This window comes from Aplysia californica, unplaced genomic scaffold, assembly GCF_000002075.1.
Source record: "Aplysia californica isolate F4 #8 unplaced genomic scaffold, AplCal3.0 scaffold01229, whole genome shotgun sequence".
Taxonomy (NCBI): domain Eukaryota; kingdom Metazoa; phylum Mollusca; class Gastropoda; order Aplysiida; family Aplysiidae; genus Aplysia; species Aplysia californica.
In genome coordinates this window covers 139,594-146,231 of record NW_004798499.1, presented here as the reverse complement: position 1 = coordinate 146,231, position 6,638 = coordinate 139,594, and the positions used below count along the sequence as shown (strand labels likewise).

At 38.1% G+C, this 6,638-nt stretch overlaps 1 protein-coding gene across 1 annotated transcript in view; it reads right to left on the bottom strand.

Moving 5' to 3' along the window:
- Window positions 1–6,638, bottom strand: part of LOC100861462 (nitric oxide synthase 1 adaptor) — a gene marked incomplete at its 3' end in the record, with an annotated part of 23,951 nt that overhangs the window by 2,326 nt on the left and 14,987 nt on the right.

Here is a 6,638-nt window from a genome sequence, read left to right as displayed (position 1 = left end):
CAGCCAGTGCCTGTTCAGATGAATTTAGCCTTAAGATGTGACCTTTTAGAAGAAAAAATTCAGTTTCTTAATTAATAGTACACGTTGCATCTGCTAGAGAAAAATGTTATCAAAATGTATAAAGTTCATGTTGAAAAAGGCAAGAAAAGAAGGATGTAGGTGCCATTTCTAGAAGGATAACCCTGTGTTGCTGCTTTTTTTTTCAGCTTGCCCACGATTTGCTCAGATTTAATATCTTATTTGGATGCATCAAAGGCGAATTTCCATCTGTGCACCCCCCCCCCTCCCCCCAAAGCAAAACGCGCGAAACATCTTGAGCAAGAAATTTGTCAGGCCTCAAAGTTTAGATACTAAATGGTCTAACGAATTCAAACTAATTCAGTTAAGAAATGTATGAGTTCCAGTACTCATCAGAAACTAGAAGGCAAGGGCGCTCCGTTGGCTCAGTTGGTAGCATGCTGGACTATGGAGCCGATAGCTCTGGTTCTAATCCCACACTGGGCATTCTTGAACTATAGTCGTTTTGCAGAATTTTCAAGGCTCTCAACCCATTCGCTTGGTCCCATCGTAGACGGAAGTTAAATTCTGAGGTCTGGTCCCTTAAATATCCTTATAATGTTGAAAAGAGCGTTAAATCCGTACACTTAATTACTTTACGAGAAACTAGAAAGTCCGGCCCGAAGCAAAAGTAGACTTTGACTCCGTCCCCTCTCCCCTCATTCTTAAAATAAGTTAAAATGCTATTTGTAAATGACGTCACAGTGACCCACCCGTGGTCCCACGGTTATTGAAAACGTCGAATGTGCTCGCTACGGCAAGTCAATTCCGAATAAAGGCCCAAAGTTTACTTTTACTTTCCAGTTCCTCCACCGGTTACACTGAGCGTGATGTTGTGTCTGCAGCTATTTCGTATTGGTTTTTTCTTTCATGTTTTAGTTTTTAGTCGTAGCAGAGGGTTTTACGGCACTTAGAGAATTATTAGGCCAAATGTGTTGCTGAATAGAAATATGTAAAGAAAGAAGGAGGAGTAGGAGGAGGGATAAAGATGATAGATACGTGTAGAAACAAGCAAAGAACTAAGCGTGATAGATAAGGATGGTAGATATTTGGCAGGAAAGTAGGAGAAAATCTCATCAGAGGACCTGCCAAATACCACTTTTTGATCTTGCATATTCTGCTGTTTCAGCTGGAATACAACTAGAAGCAGACCGACACAATAAAAGTCATTAATTTATTACTTGAAAATATCAAGATAAGCAAAAACAATTGTGGAAGAGATGGAAAAGAGCAACATCGGCACCACATTCCAAGACTTCAAGAGCGCAGAAAAATCAAATGTCAAAGAGGAAAGAAAGAAGAGCAACAAAAAAAAAACGATAGAAAGAAAGGATAAACTTCCCCGGGTAAAAATCAAACACCGCGGGATGAAAGCGGTACATTTATCAGGCAGATTGGAGAAATTGATTTATGACAATCTTGCATATTATCATTTACATGGCTTCACTCCGTCTCTTCGCGGGCTTCATTGAAACAAGAATCAATGCATGCTTCTCTATGGCGCTTCTCAGAGATCTATGTACAGGTCAAAGCCGACACAAATAACGCTCTCACGAATTACATAACAAGGTGTCATGCCCTAGAGAGACATAGTTATATTATTTCTTAACCTTTTCTTTTCTTTTCTTTCGGATAATATCGGTTCATGTTGTTACCACAAGTTGTGTTGTTTTAGTAAAAATTGCACGACACTAGCAACACAATAAAGTCGTTTAAGTGCTAAAGATAAGAGGTCTCAACCATTTATGTTTTAGTTTTAGTTTTAGTTTTAGTACAGGTTTTACGTTGCTTGCAACTACATGTCATACGAGCGCCAGATTAAAGGGGTTGCAATAGAGTAACAAACATAAAAAAGAAGAATGGGAGGAAAGGACGATAGATGTTTCATAGGAAAGAAGAAGCAAACCACACCAGAGCACCTGCCTACCACCCACCATCCAATTATGAAATCACAAGAAGGAAAGGGGAGAGATAAGGACGATAGCTGTTTAACAGGACAGGAGAAACAAACCACACCAGAGTACCTGCTAACCGCCCACAAACACAATTCAAACCTATCTAGAATACATAAATTTGAATTACTGTAAATTCTGTATGCTGCCTTCGACACTATTCAGATCATTTAGAAGGCTCTTTGCTGTATGGTCGCTTTTAAGCACAAGGGGGCAATCCCAAAAACAATGCTGTTTTGAGAAGATGGAAGGTAAAGTTTTTGCCCCTTGTTCAGTTTCTTTAAAAGACACAAAAATTTTTCTCTATAACCAAATAAATATACACACCAATGAAACCAAACTTCTCCTACAGGTAGGGCAATAATGCACACTTTTGGTGTTGGTCAAGATTTCTAGAAACCTCCGAAATCTTGGTTAGCCCGCTTCTCCTTAAAAGCGACACTATATAGCCTTCCAGTCAGTGCCAACCTTGACTGAGTGGGACTCAGCATGTCAAGTAGACAGGCGGAGACACTCTATGAAAAATGGAAATTCCTTCCACACTTTGAAATCAAACTCAAGTCTCTTGCCTGCGACTACTCAGAGCCTACTCACTACACCACCAGCGCTGTTGGTCTCTTAGACACGGTAAAGTACGTATTTTTCACAAAGGACAAATGAAAAGGGGCGAGAGTGTCACTGAAAAAACGTCTCACACATCGTTTATCCGGGGAGACCCGAGGGGGGGGGGTAGCGTTTGGTGATCCAGAGCTGCATCGAGTACTCCACTCAAAAATAAAACAAAAAAGAAAAAAAAGTTTTCAGGTATTGAATAAAAGGACAACCCGACCTAATCTTCTCAATGTTTATTAATACCCGTTAAGACCATGAAGATTTCTTCAGAGCATAGGCTTCTCTTCCGTACACCAGCTTTAATCCCGGGCCGTGACAGTGCTTCCTCTAACATACTCGTTGCTAGGGCTGCTCAATGAGTCGCTTTAACAAAATCCGGATCATATGTTAGTGCACCTCTTCGGCAGATAATAGTATAAATTATGAACCGCTTCGGCAAAAGGGTTAGAACCACTTCAACAAACTGGTTAGCACTACTTCACCAAATGGGTGCTCCCAATTCGGCAAACGGGCAAGGAAAAAGAGTTAAAGAGTCTGAATTTGGATAACGTCTTACTGAGGATTATCCGATTATCCGAATATTTATCCTGATTTTGCCCACCTATACTCGTTGCTCATTCAGATAATTTGGTTTGAGGGAACACGCAATCAAAACCCACAGTGTGGCTTGAAAAGGCTCGTCAATAAGTCATCATTAAACTATGTCCCCCTGTGCCAACTGCACAAGATCCAGGCCAGTCACCCGTACCCGGGAACCATAAGCTCGTCAGTAAGTAATGAACTGTGTTTTGGCTTACCAAATTCCGTTGTGGGAAAGAACTTACTATAATGGCACATTGTTTGCTCGAACGTTCAGGAAATCGTAGAGAAAATGTGGAATAATTCTCTCTAAAAAAACAACAAAAACAAAACATAAAAGATTAAACCTGAGCCGAACTTACACTTAACTATAAATGTCAAATAGGGGCTGCATAATATATTCCCGCAGGCCTAAATTGGCCCGCGGTTAAGAATCATTAACGGTCTCTGGCTGTGTATACCGGAACAAAAGTTTATTTCTGGATGCCTTGCTCGCGGGCCATGGGCCTATGACCTGCATAATGGAGTGAATGATATTATAAGTTTATAATAATGTTTTATCGCAGGGAAACGACAGACCACACTGTGCTGTTGTTTGGTAAATACATAAAAAACGTTCTTTCAATATCTTGTTTCAATAAGTATCGTAGACATTCCCTGCCCCCCAATCAACGATTTAGAGGATTTAGAAGGCGGTGCACACTTGCACCTTCAAGATAAATCAAATCGTGTTGGATTTCTTGTTTCTACTCTAAACACCTTTCCACAAGTACACATTATAATATTTTCTTTAATTCAGGATGAATTTAATTAGGAGAACATTGACCAAAATTAAATACTTAGAATGAAAACAAAACTACAATATTATTTTAAGACGCACATTGATGTCTATTTTATAATTGATTTAAATAATGCTAGAAAACGCCATTGACCAGAGAATGCTCTGCTATCGTACCTTATGTTACATATTGTTTTTATCTATCTTATTGAATCTAATCTCACCTTTTTTTTCTATCTTATAATAACTGCACTGCTACAAAGAGCCCAGAAATTAGATAGGCCTCCATCACAGTTTCTCATCATAATATTTTATCAGAACTCCTCATACACACCCGTAGATTAAAGAGGTCTCTATCCTTCTGCATTACGTTTTTTTTATCATATACTATCTTATCTTATCTTATCTATTTCACTTATTTTATCTTATCTTATGTATCTATTTTATCTTATCTATATTATCTATCGTATCTATCGTATCTTATTTATCTTATCCTGTCTTATCTTATCGTATCTATCTATTCTTATCTTATCTATTTCATCTTATCTTATCTATTTTATCATATCTTATTTATCTAATCTATCTTGTCTATCTTATCTATCTTATCTTATCTTATCCTGTCTTATCTTATCTTAGCTTAAATCTATAACAACACTGCTCTGTGCCAGAACGCCCTAAATGTACTTAGTTTAGATGTGTAGGCCTCCGTCATACTATTATCTCATCTCATCTCATCTTATCTGGTGTTATCTTTTTCTATCTAATCACAACACGACCCTGTACCGTACGGCCCAAAAAGCCCCTGGATTAGCGAAGCCTCCATCATCATATTCCCGCCAATATCTGGTCTTTGTAATCCGCTTAGGCTCTCTGCCATAAGAAACGGTCAGGAGGCCATGCAGAGAGAATCGTTGAGAATCCTTGAGAAATGTACACGTCTTAAGCGGGCTCTATACTTGATCGATTCATGTCAGTAGGAAGATTATTATTATTATTATTATTATTATTATTATTATTATTATTATTATTATTATTATTATTATTATTATTATTATTATCATTATTATCATCATCATTGTTATTATTAATTTCACTTTTTAAAACTTGTCAAATCATTTCACCATTTATGGAAGACAGTAGAAACTGTGCCTGAGCCCAAAAAGTCTCAAATTTCATCTCTCTAAAATGATGTGCAGCCTCTGATACTGATAACCGTCGTTAAATTTCTTGAAAAAGGCACGTTAAGATCTAGATCCTTTTCAGTTTGTTTTCATAGACAAACGTAAATGTTAAAGATGCCGTGCTAGTCCTTATCTTGAGATCATTACTAAATACTTTAAAATGCTTGGTACTAATGCTAGAGTGATGTTCAGTTTTTATTAACCTTTACCACACCACCTATTGGTCAAAAATCTTGTAAGGCTTGTTAAATTTGAAAATAGTTGTATACATCGCAGTATGCCACACCGCAGAATGTGAAAATAAATTAAACTTTAACGTAAATTACACTGGCCAACAAATTTGAACTTTTGTTCCTTCGACATGTTTTACAGTAATTCGAAGTTGTCGAAGCCCAAAAAAATTACACGTTTTGCTCGATCCCGTCAACCTTTTTTCTCTATGGCATAACTTTAAAAAAATGATAACAAATACCTTGTTCAGAGCAATAAAAAATCATCAAACATGTGATACATCCACACATTTTCTTAGTCGTACGCGTATGAATCATTTAAATCCTCAGTTTAGTTTTAGTAAGAGTTGGACGGCACTTGCAACACAATAAGGTCATATAAGTGCCGAAAAATAGATTATGTGTTACTAGAGAGTAACAAAGACAAAAAGAAGGAGGTGAGAAAAGGACGACAGATGTTTGATAGGAAAGGGGGAGCAAACCAGACCAGAGCACCCGCCAACCACCCACCAATCCTCAGTTTCCAAAACGGCTATGTGTACAATATTAAAAAGGAGTACATCTATCTAAGTCGGAGGTAAAATAGCTCAATACATGTACTAATACTTTCTTTTACAAGATTGTCTGTGTGATGATGATGATGATGATGATGATGATGATGATGATGATGTTGATGATGATGATGATGATGATGATGATGATGATGATGATGATGATGATGATGATGATAGTGGATGGTTGGCGGGTGCTCTGGTGTGGTTTGCTCCTTCTTTCCTATCAAACGTTAATCGTCTTGATCTCTGCTCCTTCTTTCTTTGCGTTTGCTACTCTCTTGTAACATCCCTAATCTTCTGGCGCTCATATGACCTTATGCAGTTGCGAGCGCCGTAAAACCTCCACTAAAGCTGCACTGGTGATGATTTAGATGATGATGGTCACTATAAACATTTAATATGTTTGATAGTCGAACATTGAACGCTGATTTTCTGAAGCTACAAAAAAAGAACCAATTCGACAAGACGGACAGGTGTGTATGTGATGTAAGATTTTCTCACGGAATATACGCATTTGTCTCTCCGCTCTCATTGAGTTCTTGTCCTGTCTGAGCAGTGCCTAGGCTCAGCTCTTTCTCTCTCTTCTCTTTCTCTCTCTCTCTCTCTTTCTCTCTCTCTCTCTCTCTTTCTCTCTTCCTCCTCCCCCTCTCTCTCTATTTCTCTCTCTCTTTCTCTCTCTTTCTCTCTCTCTCTCT